This window comes from Nyctibius grandis, chromosome 15 (assembly GCF_013368605.1).
Source record: "Nyctibius grandis isolate bNycGra1 chromosome 15, bNycGra1.pri, whole genome shotgun sequence".
Lineage (NCBI taxonomy): Eukaryota > Metazoa > Chordata > Aves > Nyctibiiformes > Nyctibiidae > Nyctibius > Nyctibius grandis.
The window spans coordinates 5,761,861-5,777,193 of NC_090672.1; the positions used below are offsets into that span (position 1 = coordinate 5,761,861).

At 64.3% G+C, this 15,333-nt stretch overlaps 1 long non-coding RNA gene across 1 annotated transcript; it reads left to right on the forward strand.

Moving 5' to 3' along the window:
• The first annotated feature begins 5,319 nt into the window (after positions 1–5,319).
• On the forward strand, positions 5,320–6,161 carry LOC137670546 (uncharacterized). The gene is made up of 2 exons (XR_011049309.1): positions 5,320–5,581; positions 5,918–6,161. It is a non-coding gene; the product is annotated as an uncharacterized lncRNA (long non-coding RNA).
• Positions 6,162–15,333: the final 9,172 nt, after the last annotated feature.

Genomic DNA, 15,333 nt, shown 5'->3' on the forward strand with positions numbered 1-15,333 from the left:
GAGCGGCGGCGGCCCGGGGGCGGGGCGTCGCCTGGCAACGGGAGACGCGACCCTGTGGGGCGAGGGGCGGCGGGCGGCGAGGACGGGGCAGGGCCGGGCTCGGGGCCAGTAGCGGCAGGGGCGGCGCAGGCAGCAGCCGGGCTGCGGGATCGCTCTCGGCGGCCCGTGCCCGCCACCCGCCCGGTGCCCGCGCGGCAGAAGGGCTCCTGTCCCGCCCCGTGCGGGCTCCGCCTGCTCCGGCCGGGCGGCAGCGACGGAGCCGCCCAGCCTGTCCGAGATGCTGGACAGGGCCATATCCAAGGACGGCCTCGTGGACGTGTCGGCGCTGCGGGATCTGCTGCGGTGCCTGGTCGGGCGCCTGCATCTGCTCTCCCCGGAGGGAGGTGGGAGCCCAGGGGGGGCTGGTGGGGGGTGTTTGTCATGGGGACACCCTGGGTCGAGGGCTCATCGTGCTCAGAGCCTGGCCCTGAGTGCAAGACGCCCTCACCAACAGCGTGTCCCCTTGCCTGTGTCCCTCTAGACCAGGAGAGCACGGCCACCGTCCTGGCCAAGCTGCGAGGCCAGGTGTCTGAGCTGCAGGGTCAGGTGTCGGAGCTGCCGGGCCAGATATCCAAGCTGCAGGACCAGGTGTCCAAGCTGCAGGGCCTGGCCAGTGAGCTGGAAGGCGAGAAGGAGAAGGTGAGGCGGCAGCAGGGGGGGCTGGGGCTCTGGGGTGCGGGGCGGGACGAGGCGGGGGCAGGATGGAAGCGGGGGGGGGGGGGGGGCTGGCGGAGGGGGCGGGTGGTCCCCGGGGTGGAGCCGGAGGGAGGTGGGGGGCGGTGAGGGGGTGGTCGTGGGCAGTGGGGGGCGGTGAGGGGGTGGTCGTGGGCAGTGTGGGACAAGAGCCCGGGGACTCGGGGCTGGGGGCCAGGAGCCCATGGGTGGGTGTCTCCGGCCGGGCAGACACCCACCTGCCCCCGCTGCCTGCCCCGTCCCGGGCCGGCAGAGCTGCCCCCAGCCGGTGCCCCCCCGGCGGGCGGGGGGGCTGACCCTGCCCCTCGCCCCCAGGCCCCGCCATGCCCCCACTGCACAGGCCGGATCCAGCATCCCAGTAGCCAGGTGGGACTGGGGGTCCCCGGCGGAACCCCCCCGCCCCATCCGCCGAGCTCCGGACAGCGCTGAAGGGCTCGGCCCGGCCCCGGGGCCCTGCGGAGACACCCCCGGGCATGGGGACACGGCCGGGACAGCGGCACTGGAGATCCGAGTTCTTCTTTTCAAATTGGTTTTAGATTAATAAAAAACTTTGACCTGTTTTTTCCTGGTGGTTGTTTTTTCTTTTCCTTTTGTTTTTTGTCTGTTCATTCATTTTTGAAGCGAGATTGAGTTGAAAACCAAACCAACGCCCCAGCTCCCCCCTCCCCGGGGACGGGCGGTCACAGGGACAGGGGGGCATCACCTTGGGAAATGGCGGCCCCCAGTTCTGCTTCCCCCCCCTGCCCTGGAGGGGTGCAGGAGGGAGGGAGGACGGGGTGAGGGGCGGGTCCGGGGGGGTCTGTGCGAGAAGCCGGGCTGAATGTGGGAAGCCAGAGCAGAGGCGCGCTTTGCTCTGGGTGCTGCAACAAGCAAATGCAGAGCCGGGGGGGCCCCGGCGGCTCCGTGCCCCCATGGCCACGATCCGGGGTGCCCACAGCCGCTTCCATCCCTTTGTGGTTTTCCTTATCCCCCCCCATTCCCTCTCCTGCCCCGCTGCAGGGGTGCTGGGGGGGCACAGGGACACCCTCCCAACCCGGCAGCACCTCTGTGCTGCTGCTTCCTTCTCTCTGGATTTATATACATTAGATCTATTTATATATTATAGTTATATATTAAAAAAAAAGGGGGGGGGAAAGACCAGCTAGAGGCTCTCATGGGCTGGTGCCCTTCCCAGCAGCATGTCCCCCCCCTAAAAATAATAATAAAACCTAGAAAATTATTCCAGTGCATTTCTGGGGGAGCCCCTGCTCCCAACGCCCTGGCCTAGATGCCCCCCCCAAAATTCCCCCTCCCCATCCCGCCAACCCAGTCTTATCTCTGGCCGTCCATGGTGGCCACGGCTTTCTGTGGGGGGGCGGCAGGCGGGGGGGCAGGGGGCCAGGCGGGCTGCGGGTGGTGCAGGTGGTGGTGGAGGCCGTGGGTGGTGGGCGAGGAGGGGGGCAGCCAGGCGGGCTGGTGGCTGTGGGGCGAGGAGGCCCAGAAGGGGCTGAAGCTCCCCAGGGGGGAGCAGGCCATGGAGGTGATGGGGCTGGTGCTGCTCTGCAGGCTCTCGGAGGTCCGCAGCTTGGAGAACATGGCCAGGGCGTCCGGGAAGTTGGGCGGCGTGGCCGGTGTGTTGCTGGGGGTGCACATCTGCGGGGGAGAGGAGAGGGTGGGTGTCAGTTTGGTTACGGGTGCTTTTGGGGTCCCAACCCGCCCGCAGGAGCCGGACCCATCACCGGGGATCCTGCCTGCGTCCCATACCCGGGACCCCCCAGCCCCAGGGGATGCTCGGAGCCCAGGTCTGGCTGGCCCTGGGGTCCCCCAAAGGCACAGGGCTGCCCACAGAGGGTCTCCAGCCCAGCGAGGGCCTGCTCGGTCTGTGAAGGTGTCCTGGTTTCCTGGAGCTAAAATCTGTAGAATCACTTTTCTGTTCCATTTCGTTTCAGCTGGTGGCCAGCCATGGGATGGTGATCAAGGCCGTCAGCAGTTAAACCCAGGGCAGCTGCCCCAGGCTGGCCCACAGGTGTGCTCTACAGCATTAACGTCAGGTTCACTATAAAAGGGAAAGCTTGTGGGGATGGGGGGGCTCTTTGCTCTGTTCTCCTCTCCCTTTTTCCTCTTTGTTTGCAAGGATGGTGAATCCTGCAGCAACTTGTCCCCACTCCATGAGCTAAGTATAATTTTGTGTCCTTTGTATTAATATGTAATATATTTTGTATTAATCTCTCTAAGAGTGGTTAGAAAGCGGCCCGGTGGAAAGAGACCTGGGGGTGCTGATCGACAGCTGGCTAAACATGAGCCAGCAGTGTGCCCAGGTGGCCAAGAAGGCCAATGGCATCCTGGCCTCTATTAGGAATAGTGTAGCCAGCCGGTCTAGGGAGGTGATCGTCCCTCTCTACTCGGCACTGGTGAGGCCGCATCTTGAGTACTGTGTTCAGTTCTGGGCCCCGCACTTCAAGAAAGATGTTGAGGTGTTGGAGCGAGTCCAGAGGAGGGCGACCAAGCTGGTGAAGGGTCTGGAGGGTCTGACCTACGAGGAACGGCTGAGGGAGCTGGGGGTGTTTAGCCTGGAGAAGAGGAGGCTCCGAGGTGACCTTAGTGCAGTCTACAACTACCTGAAGGGAGGTTGTAGTGAAGTGGGAGTTGGCCTCTTCTCCCGGGCAACTAGCGACAGGACAAGAGGGCACAGCCTCAAGCTTCGCCAGGGGAGGTTCAGGTTGGACATCAGGAAGAATCTCTTTACAGAAAGGGTTATTAGACATTGGAAGGGGCTGCCCAGGGAGGTGGTGGAGTCACCATCTCTGGATGTGTTTAAGAAGAGACTGGACGTGGCACTTAGTGCCATGGTCTAGTTGACATGGCGGTGTCAGGGCAACGGTTGGACTCGATGATCCCTGAGGTCTCTTCCAACCTGGTTGATTCTGTGATTCTGTAATATTGATACTGGTTTTCTTATTTTATTAAATCTGTTTAAATTTCAACCCACCAACTCTCTCCTTTTCCCAATTCCCTTTCTCAGCTGGGGAGGGGTCTTGGGTGGTAGAACAACGGGCTATTGTTTAGCCCTGGCTGTGGGCTCCATGGAGACAGAAGGATGTTTGGGACCATCCAGGGTGCTCAAAGCGCTGGGGGTCAGCGGGTTTGGGGAGGGGGACGCTGCTCTGATATCAGCTGCCCCATGGGATGGGGCTGCTGCAACGCGGTCTGCTGTGATGGGTTGTGCTGGTGTCCCCTGGGTCATACATTCTGTGATCCTGTGATACTCAGGCCCACAGCCCAAGTTCTTCACAGCCTGAGTTAGCCCCAGGTTTCGCTTCAAACCTTACCCTGCCTAGAAGCAGTTGGCTAAACAGAAGCCAGGAAACGGTCATGTCCCAAACCCCCTGACTGCTTCAGGAAGACTGGTCCCCTCTATTCGCTGAGTCCCCAAAGGTCGCAAGGAGAGGGTGGGTTGCGGACGCTGTACACTAAGACACAGCATCTGCTTGACCTGACCCAGCCTGGCCCTCGCCGTCACATCAGCATCGAACCTGCTCTCTCCTTTTCCCTTCTGCCCCAAGATGCTCCCCTGGCTGTTGCTCTGCCCCTGTGCCCACGTGGCCCTGCGCCATTTCAGGGCTCTTCCAGCTTTTCTGCCAGTCCCGAGTGCTGGCTCGAAAGCCTGGCCAGTCCCGGGGGGAAGCTTTGGAGCTCCTGAGCCCGCAGCTCTGCCAGCGACCGGAGCTCAGGCTCACGATCCCTCGGAAGAGGGCCGGCTTCTCGCCCCAGCGCATCTCGGTCCCACCTCTGCGTCTCTCCACTCCCTCTCGCAATTCAGCCCTGCAGCTTGGGAAAGAAAAAAGCACCCGCCGAGCACATCTCCAGGCTCTGGGGGTTTTATTGTGCTCTCGGGTTTTGTCCTCCCAGCCAGCCCCGCGACGCGCTGCCCGGCCGGGCCCGCGCTGCTGCCGGGAGCTCGCGGGCGGAGCGGGCTGTGCGGGCGGCAGGGCCCCTCCGCCCACGGCTCGGCCCTGGCCGGGGACAGCTCGCCCTGCCGCCGAGCCGCGTCCCTCCGGGCACGGCCCGCAGCGCCGCTCCGCCGCAGGACACGGCCCCGGCTGCGCTCGAGGCGCTGAAGCGGCCGCCGGGACCCCCGGCACGTCCCGCGGCCCCGGGCTCCGTCGGGGCCGAGCGGCGGCGGCCCGGGGGCGGGGCGTCGCCTGGCAACGGGAGACGCGACCCTGTGGGGCGAGGGGCGGCGGGCGGCGAGGACGGGGCAGGGCCGGGCTCGGGGCCAGTAGCGGCAGGGGCGGCGCAGGCAGCAGCCGGGCTGCGGGATCGCTCTCGGCGGCCCGTGCCCGCCACCCGCCCGGTGCCCGCGCGGCAGAAGGGCTCCTGTCCCGCCCCGTGCGGGCTCCGCCTGCTCCGGCCGGGCGGCAGCGACGGAGCCGCCCAGCCTGTCCGAGATGCTGGACAGGGCCATATCCAAGGACGGCCTCGTGGACGTGTCGGCGCTGCGGGATCTGCTGCGGTGCCTGGTCGGGCGCCTGCATCTGCTCTTCCCGGAGGGAGGTGGGAGCCCAGGGGGGGCTGGTGGGGGGTGTTTGTCATGGGGACACCCTGGGTCGAGGGCTCATCGTGCTCAGAGCCTGGCCCTGAGTGCAAGACGCCCTCACCAACAGCGTGTCCCCTTGCCTGTGTCCCTCTAGACCAGGAGAGCACGGCCACCGTCCTGGCCAAGCTGCGAGGCCAGGTGTCTGAGCTGCAGGGTCAGGTGTCGGAGCTGCCGGGCCAGATATCCAAGCTGCAGGACCAGGTGTCCAAGCTGCAGGACCAGGTGTCCAAGCTGCAGGGCCTGGCCAGTGAGCTGGAAGGCGAGAAGGAGAAGGTGAGGCGGCAGCAGGGGGGGCTGGGGCTCTGGGGTGCGGGGCGGGACGAGGCGGGGGCAGGATGGAAGCGGGGGGGGGGGGGGCTGGCGGAGGGGGCGGGTGGTCCCCGGGGTGGAGCCGGAGGGAGGTGGGGGGCGGTGAGGGGGTGGTCGTGGGCAGCGTGGGACAAGAGCCCGGGGACTCGGGGCTGGGGGCCAGGAGCCCATGGGTGGGTGTCTCCGGCCGGGCAGACACCCACCTGCCCCCGCTGCCTGCCCCGTCCCGGGCCGGCAGAGCTGCCCCCAGCCGGTGCCCCCCCGGCGGGCGGGGGGGCTGACCCTGCCCCTCGCCCCCAGGCCCCGCCATGCCCCCACTGCACAGGCCGGATCCAGCATCCCAGTAGCCAGGTGGGACTGGGGGTCCCCGGCGGAACCCCCCCGCCCCATCCGCCGAGCTCCGGACAGCGCTGAAGGGCTCGGCCCGGCCCCGGGGCCCTGCGGAGACACCCCCGGGCATGGGGACACGGCCGGGACAGCGGCACTGGAGATCCGAGTTCTTCTTTTCAAATTGGTTTTAGATTAATAAAAAACTTTGACCTGTTTTTTCCTGGTGGTTGTTTTTTCTTTTCCTTTTGTTTTTTGTCTGTTCATTCATTTTTGAAGCGAGATTGAGTTGAAAACCAAACCAACGCCCCAGCTCCCCCCTCCCCGGGGAAGGGCGGTCACAGGGACAGGGGGGCATCACCTTGGGAAATGGCGGCCCCCAGTTCTGCTTCCCCCCCCTGCCCTGCAGGGGTGCGGAGGGAGGGAGGACGTGGTGAGGGGCGGTCCGGGGGGGTCTGTGCGAGAAGCCGGGCTGAATGTGGGAAGCCAGAGCAGAGGCGCGCTTTGCTCTGGGTGCTGCAACAAGCAAATGCAGAGCCGGGGGGGCCCCGGCGGCTCCGTGCCCCCATGGCCACGATCCGGCGTGCCCACAGCCGCTTCCATCCCTTTGTGGTTTTCCTTATCCCCCCCCATTCCCTCTCCTGCCCCGCTGCAGGGGTGCTGGGGGGGCACAGGGACACCCTCCCAACCCGGCAGCACCTCTGTGCTGCTGCTTCCTTCTCTCTGGATTTATATACATTAGATCTATTTATATATTATAGTTATATATTAAAAAAAAAGGGGGGGGGAAAGACCAGCTAGAGGCTCTCATGGGCTGGTGCCCTTCCCAGCAGCATGTCCCCCCCCTAAAAATAATAATAAAACCTAGAAAATTATTCCAGTGCAGTTTCTGGGGGAGCCCCTGCTCCCAACGCCCTGGCCTAGATGCCCCCCCCAAAATTCCCCCTCCCCATCCCGCCAACCCAGTCTTATCTCTGGCTGTCCATGGTGGCCACGGCTTTCTGTGGGGGGGCGGCAGGCGGGGGGGCAGGGGGCCAGGCGGGCTGCGGGTGGTGCAGGTGGTGGTGGAGGCCGTGGGTGGTGGGCGAGGAGGGGGGCAGCCAGGCGGGCTGGTGGCTGTGGGGCGAGGAGGCCCAGAAGGGGCTGAAGCTCCCCGGGGGGGAGCAGGCCATGGAGGTGATGGGGCTGGTGCTGCTCTGCAGGCTCTCGGAGGTCCGCAGCTTGGAGAACATGGCCAGGGCGTCCGGGAAGTTGGGCGGCGTGGCCGGTGTGTTGCTGGGGGTGCACATCTGCGGGGGAGAGGAGAGGGTGGGTGTCAGTTTGGTTACGGGTGCTTTTGGGGTCCCAACCCGCCCGCAGGAGCCGGACCCATCACCGGGGATCCTGCCTGCGTCCCATACCCGGGACCCCCCAGCCCCAGGGGATGCTCGGAGCCCAGGTCTGGCTGGCCCTGGGGTCCCCCAAAGGCACAGGGCTGCCCACAGAGGGTCTCCAGCCCAGCGAGGGCCTGCTCGGTCTGTGAAGGTGTCCTGGTTTCCTGGAGCTAAAATCTGTAGAATCACTTTTCTGTTCCATTTCGTTTCAGCTGGTGGCCAGCCATGGGATGGTGATCAAGGCCGTCAGCAGTTAAACCCAGGGCAGCTGCCCCAGGCTGGCCCACAGGTGTGCTCTACAGCATTAACGTCAGGTTCACTATAAAAGGGAAAGCTTGTGGGGATGGGGGGGCTCTTTGCTCTGTTCTCCTCTCCCTTTTTCCTCTTTGTTTGCAAGGATGGTGAATCCTGCAGCAACTTGTCCCCACTCCATGAGCTAAGTATAATTTTGTGTCCTTTGTATTAATATGTAATATATTTTGTATTAATCTCTCTAAGAGTGGTTAGAAAGCGGCCCGGTGGAAAGAGACCTGGGGGTGCTGATCGACAGCTGGCTAAACATGAGCCAGCAGTGTGCCCAGGTGGCCAAGAAGGCCAATGGCATCCTGGCCTCTATTAGGAATAGTGTAGCCAGCCGGTCTAGGGAGGTGATCGTCCCTCTCTACTCGGCACTGGTGAGGCCGCATCTTGAGTACTGTGTTCAGTTCTGGGCCCCGCACTTCAAGAAAGATGTTGAGGTGTTGGAGCGAGTCCAGAGGAGGGCGACCAAGCTGGTGAAGGGTCTGGAGGGTCTGACCTACGAGGAACGGCTGAGGGAGCTGGGGGTGTTTAGCCTGGAGAAGAGGAGGCTCCGAGGTGACCTTAGTGCAGTCTACAACTACCTGAAGGGAGGTTGTAGTGAAGTGGGAGTTGGCCTCTTCTCCCGGGCAACTAGCGACAGGACAAGAGGGCACAGCCTCAAGCTTCGCCAGGGGAGGTTCAGGTTGGACATCAGGAAGAATCTCTTTACAGAAAGGGTTATTAGACATTGGAAGGGGCTGCCCAGGGAGGTGGTGGAGTCACCATCTCTGGATGTGTTTAAGAAGAGACTGGACGTGGCACTTAGTGCCATGGTCTAGTTGACATGGCGGTGTCAGGGCAACGGTTGGACTCGATGATCCCTGAGGTCTCTTCCAACCTGGTTGATTCTGTGATTCTGTAATATTGATACTGGTTTTCTTATTTTATTAAATCTGTTTAAATTTCAACCCACCAACTCTCTCCTTTTCCCAATTCCCTTTCTCAGCTGGGGAGGGGTCTTGGGTGGTAGAACAACGGGCTATTGTTTAGCCCTGGCTGTGGGCTCCATGGAGACAGAAGGATGTTTGGGACCATCCAGGGTGCTCAAAGCGCTGGGGGTCAGCGGGTTTGGGGAGGGGGACGCTGCTCTGATATCAGCTGCCCCATGGGATGGGGCTGCTGCAACGCGGTCTGCTGTGATGGGTTGTGCTGGTGTCCCCTGGGTCATACATTCTGTGATCCTGTGATACTCAGGCCCACAGCCCAAGTTCTTCACAGCCTGAGTTAGCCCCAGGTTTCGCTTCAAACCTTACCCTGCCTAGAAGCAGTTGGCTAAACAGAAGCCAGGAAACGGTCATGTCCCAAACCCCCTGACTGCTTCAGGAAGACTGGTCCCCTCTATTCGCTGAGTCCCCAAAGGTCGCAAGGAGAGGGTGGGTTGCGGACGCTGTACACTAAGACACAGCATCTGCTTGACCTGACCCAGCCTGGCCCTCGCCGTCACATCAGCATCGAACCTGCTCTCTCCTTTTCCCTTCTGCCCCAAGATGCTCCCCTGGCTGTTGCTCTGCCCCTGTGCCCACGTGGCCCTGCGCCATTTCAGGGCTCTTCCAGCTTTTCTGCCAGTCCCGAGTGCTGGCTCGAAAGCCTGGCCAGTCCCGGGGGGAAGCTTTGGAGCTCCTGAGCCCGCAGCTCTGCCAGCGACCGGAGCTCAGGCTCACGATCCCTCGGAAGAGGGCCGGCTTCTCGCCCCAGCGCATCTCGGTCCCACCTCTGCGTCTCTCCACTCCCTCTCGCAATTCAGCCCTGCAGCTTGGGAAAGAAAAAAGCACCCGCCGAGCACATCTCCAGGCTCTGGGGGTTTTATTGTGCTCTCGGGTTTTGTCCTCCCAGCCAGCCCCGCGACGCGCTGCCCGGCCGGGCCCGCGCTGCTGCCGGGAGCTCGCGGGCGGAGCGGGCTGTGCGGGCGGCAGGGCCCCTCCGCCCACGGCTCGGCCCTGGCCGGGGACAGCTCGCCCTGCCGCCGAGCCGCGTCCCTCCGGGCACGGCCCGCAGCGCCGCTCCGCCGCAGGACACGGCCCCGGCTGCGCTCGAGGCGCTGAAGCGGCCGCCGGGACCCCCGGCACGTCCCGCGCGGCCCGGGGGCGGGGCGTCGCCTGGCAACGGGAGACGCGACCCTGTGGGGCGAGGGGCGGCGGGCGGCGAGGACGGGGCAGGGCCGGGCTCGGGGCCAGTAGCGGCAGGGGCGGCGCAGGCAGCAGCCGGGCTGCGGGATCGCTCTCGGCGGCCCGTGCCCGCCACCCGCCCGGTGCCCGCGCGGCAGAAGGGCTCCTGTCCCGCCCCGTGCGGGCTCCGCCTGCTCCGGCCGGGCGGCAGCGATGGAGCCGCCCAGCCTGTCCGAGATGGTGGAGAGGGCCATACCCAGGGACAGCCTCCTGAACGTGTCGGCGCTGCGGGATCTGCTGCGGTGCCTGGTCGGGCGCCTGCATCTGCTCTCCCCGGAGGGAGGTGGGAGCCCAGGGGGGGCTGGTGGGGGGTGTTTGTCATGGGGACACCCTGGGTCGAGGGCTCATCGTGCTCAGAGCCTGGCCCTGAGTGCAAGACGCCCTCACCAACAGCGTGTCCCCTTGCCTGTGTCCCTCTAGACCAGGAGAGCACGGCCACCGTCCTGGCCAAGCTGCGAGGCCAGGTGTCGGAGCTGCAGGCCCAGATGTCCAAGCTGCAGGACCAGGTGTCCAAGCTGCAGGGCCTGGCCAGTGAGCTGGAAGGCGAGAAGGAGAAGGTGAGGCGGCAGCAGGGGGGGCTGGGGCTCTGGGGTGCGGGGCGGGACGAGGCGGGGGCAGGATGGAAGCGGGGGGGGGGGGGGGCTGGCGGAGGGGGCGGGTGGTCCCCGGGGTGGAGCCGGAGGGAGGTGGGGGGCGGTGAGGGGGTGGTCGTGGGCAGTGGGGGGGCGGTGAGGGGGTGGTCGTGGGCAGTGTGGGACAAGAGCCCGGGGACTCTGGGCTGGGGGCCAGGAGCCCATGGGTGGGTGTCTCCGGCCGGGCAGACACCCACCTGCCTCCGCTGCCTGCCCCGTCCCGGGCCGGCAGAGCTGCCCCCAGCCGGTGCCCCCCCGGCGGGCGGGGGGGCTGACCCTGCCCCTCGCCCCCAGGCCCCGCCATGCCCCCACTGCACAGGCCGGATCCAGCATCCCAGTAGCCAGGTGGGACTGGGGGTCCCCGGCGGAACCCCCCCGCCCCATCCGCCGAGCTCCGGACAGCGCTGAAGGGCTCGGCCCGGCCCCGGGGCCCTGCGGAGACACCCCCGGGCATGGGGACACGGCCGGGACAGCGGCACTGGAGATCCGAGTTCTTCTTTTCAAATTGGTTTTAGATTAATAAACAACTTTGACCTGTTTTTTCCTGGTGGTTGTTTTTTCTTTTCCTTTTGTTTTTTGTCTGTTCATTCATTTTTGAAGCGAGATTGAGTTGAAAACCAAACCAACGCCCCAGCTCCCCCCTCCCCGGGGAAGGGCGGTCACAGGGACAGGGGGGCATCACCTTGGGAAATGGCGGCCCCCAGTTCTGCTTCCCCCCCCTGCCCTGCAGGGGTGCGGAGGGAGGGAGGACGTGGTGAGGGGGGTTCCGGGGGGGTCTGTGCGAGAAGCCGGGCTGAATGTGGGAAGCCAGAGCAGAGGCGCGCTTTGCTCTGGGTGCTGCAACAAGCAAATGCAGAGCCGGGGGGGCCCCGGCGGCTCCGTGCCCCCATGGCCACGATCCGGGGTGCCCACAGCCGCTTCCATCCCTTTGTGGTTTTCCTTATCCCCCCCCATTCCCTCTCCTGCCCCGCTGCAGGGGTGCTGGGGGGGCACAGGGACACCCTCCCAACCCGGCAGCACCTCTGTGCTGCTGCTTCCTTCTCTCTGGATTTATATACATTAGATCTATTTATATATTATAGTTATATATTAAAAAAAAAGGGGGGGGGAAAGACCAGCTAGAGGCTCTCATGGGCTGGTGCCCTTCCCAGCAGCATGTCCCCCCCCTAAAAATAATAATAAAACCTAGAAAATTATTCCAGTGCGTTTCTGGGGGAGCCCCTGCTCCCAACGCCCTGGCCTAGATGCCCCCCCCAAAATTCCCCCTCCCCATCCCGCCAACCCAGTCTTATCTCTGGCCGTCCATGGTGGCCACGGCTTTCTGTGGGGGGGCGGCAGGCGGGGGGGCAGGGGGCCAGGCGGGCTGCGGGTGGTGCAGGTGGTGGTGGAGGCCGTGGGTGGTGGGCGAGGAGGGGGGCAGCCAGGCGGGCTGGTGGCTGTGGGGCGAGGAGGCCCAGAAGGGGCTGAAGCTCCCCGGGGGGGAGCAGGCCATGGAGGTGATGGGGCTGGTGCTGCTCTGCAGGCTCTCGGAGGTCCGCAGCTTGGAGAACATGGCCAGGGCGTCCGGGAAGTTGGGCGGCGTGGCCGGTGTGTTGCTGGGGGTGCACATCTGCGGGGGAGAGGAGAGGGTGGGTGTCAGTTTGGTTACGGGTGCTTTTGGGGTCCCAACCCGCCCGCAGGAGCCGGACCCATCACCGGGGATCCTGCCTGCGTCCCATACCCGGGACCCCCCAGCCCCAGGGGATGCTCGGAGCCCAGGTCTGGCTGGCCCTGGGGTCCCCCAAAGGCACAGGGCTGCCCACAGAGGGTCTCCAGCCCAGCGAGGGCCTGCTCGGTCTGTGAAGGTGTCCTGGTTTCCTGGAGCTAAAATCTGTAGAATCACTTTTCTGTTCCATTTCGTTTCAGCTGGTGGCCAGCCATGGGATGGTGATCAAGGCCGTCAGCAGTTAAACCCAGGGCAGCTGCCCCAGGCTGGCCCACAGGTGTGCTCTACAGCATTAACGTCAGGTTCACTATAAAAGGGAAAGCTTGTGGGGATGGGGGGGCTCTTTGCTCTGTTCTCCTCTCCCTTTTTCCTCTTTGTTTGCAAGGATGGTGAATCCTGCAGCAACTTGTCCCCACTCCATGAGCTAAGTATAATTTTGTGTCCTTTGTATTAATATGTAATATATTTTGTATTAATCTCTCTAAGAGTGGTTAGAAAGCGGCCCGGTGGAAAGAGACCTGGGGGTGCTGATCGACAGCTGGCTAAACATGAGCCAGCAGTGTGCCCAGGTGGCCAAGAAGGCCAATGGCATCCTGGCCTCTATTAGGAATAGTGTAGCCAGCCGGTCTAGGGAGGTGATCGTCCCTCTCTACTCGGCACTGGTGAGGCCGCATCTTGAGTACTGTGTTCAGTTCTGGGCCCCGCACTTCAAGAAAGATGTTGAGGTGTTGGAGCGAGTCCAGAGGAGGGCGACCAAGCTGGTGAAGGGTCTGGAGGGTCTGACCTACGAGGAACGGCTGAGGGAGCTGGGGGTGTTTAGCCTGGAGAAGAGGAGGCTCCGAGGTGACCTTAGTGCAGTCTACAACTACCTGAAGGGAGGTTGTAGTGAAGTGGGAGTTGGCCTCTTCTCCCGGGCAACTAGCGACAGGACAAGAGGGCACAGCCTCAAGCTTCGCCAGGGGAGGTTCAGGTTGGACATCAGGAAGAATCTCTTTACAGAAAGGGTTATTAGACATTGGAAGGGGCTGCCCAGGGAGGTGGTGGAGTCACCATCTCTGGATGTGTTTAAGAAGAGACTGGACGTGGCACTTAGTGCCATGGTCTAGTTGACATGGCGGTGTCAGGGCAACGGTTGGACTCGATGATCCCTGAGGTCTCTTCCAACCTGGTTGATTCTGTGATTCTGTAATATTGATACTGGTTTTCTTATTTTATTAAATCTGTTTAAATTTCAACCCACCAACTCTCTCCTTTTCCCAATTCCCTTTCTCAGCTGGGGAGGGGTCTTGGGTGGTAGAACAACGGGCTATTGTTTAGCCCTGGCTGTGGGCTCCATGGAGACAGAAGGATGTTTGGGACCATCCAGGGTGCTCAAAGCGCTGGGGGTCAGCGGGTTTGGGGAGGGGGACGCTGCTCTGATATCAGCTGCCCCATGGGATGGGGCTGCTGCAACGCGGTCTGCTGTGATGGGTTGTGCTGGTGTCCCCTGGGTCATACATTCTGTGATCCTGTGATACTCAGGCCCACAGCCCAAGTTCTTCACAGCCTGAGTTAGCCCCAGGTTTCGCTTCAAACCTTACCCTGCCTAGAAGCAGTTGGCTAAACAGAAGCCAGGAAACGGTCGTGTCCCAAACCCCCTGACTGCTTCAGGAAGACTGGTCCCCTCTATTCGCTGAGTCCCCAAAGGTCGCAAGGAGAGGGTGGGTTGCGGACGCTGTACACTAAGACACAGCATCTGCTTGACCTGACCCAGCCTGGCCCTCGCCGTCACATCAGCATCGAACCTGCTCTCTCCTTTTCCCTTCTGCCCCAAGATGCTCCCCTGGCTGTTGCTCTGCCCCTGTGCCCACGTGGCCCTGCGCCATTTCAGGGCTCTTCCAGCTTTTCTGCCAGTCCCGAGTGCTGGCTCGAAAGCCTGGCCAGTCCCGGGGGGAAGCTTTGGAGCTCCTGAGCCCGCAGCTCTGCCAGCGACCGGAGCTCAGGCTCACGATCCCTCGGAAGAGGGCCGGCTTCTCGCCCCAGCGCATCTCGGTCCCACCTCTGCGTCTCTCCACTCCCTCTCGCAATTCAGCCCTGCAGCTTGGGAAAGAAAAAAGCACCCGCCGAGCACATCTCCAGGCTCTGGGGGTTTTATTGTGCTCTCGGGTTTTGTCCTCCCAGCCAGCCCCGCGACGCGCTGCCCGGCCGGGCCCGCGCTGCTGCCGGGAGCTCGCGGGCGGAGCGGGCTGTGCGGGCGGCAGGGCCCCTCCGCCCACGGCTCGGCCCTGGCCGGGGACAGCTCGCCCTGCCGCCGAGCCGCGTCCCTCCGGGCACGGCCCGCAGCGCCGCTCCGCCGCAGGACACGGCCCCGGCTGCGCTCGAGGCGCTGAAGCGGCCGCCGGGACCCCCGGCACGTCCCGCGGCCCGGGCTCCGTCGGGCGGCGGCGGCCGGGGGCGGGGCGTCGCCTGGCAACGGGAGACGCGACCCTGTGGGGCGAGGGGCGGCGGGCGGCGAGGACGGGGCAGGGCCGGGCTCGGGGCCAGTAGCGGCAGGGGCGGCGCAGGCAGCAGCCGGGCTGCGGGATCGCTCTCGGCGGCCCGTGCCCGCCACCCGCCCGGTGCCCGCGCGGCAGAAGGGCTCCTGTCCCGCCCCGTGCGGGCTCCGCCTGCTCCGGCCGGGCGGCAGCGACGGAGCCGCCCAGCCTGTCCGAGATGCTGGACAGGGCCATATCCAAGGACGGCCTCGTGGACGTGTCGGCGCTGCGGGATCTGCTGCGGTGCCTGGTCGGGCGCCTGCATCTGCTCTCCCCGGAGGGAGGTGGGAGCCCAGGGGGAGCTGGTGGGGGGTGTTTGTCATGGGGACACCCTGGGTCGAGGGCTCATCGTGCTCAGAGCCTGGCCCTGAGTGCAAGACGCCCTCACCAACAGCGTGTCCCCTTGCCTGTGTCCCTCTAGACCAGGAGAGCACGGCCACCGTCCTGGCCAAGCTGCGAGGCCAGGTGTCTGAGCTGCAGGGTCAGGTGTCGGAGCTGCCGGGCCAGATATCCAAGCTGCAGGACCAGGTGTCCAAGCTGCAGGACCAGGTGTCCAAGCTGCAGGGCCTGGCCAGTGAGCTGGAAGGCGAGAAGGAGAAGGTGAGGCGGCAGCAGGGGGGGCTGGGGCTCTGGGGTGCGGGGCGGGACGAGGCGGGGGCAGG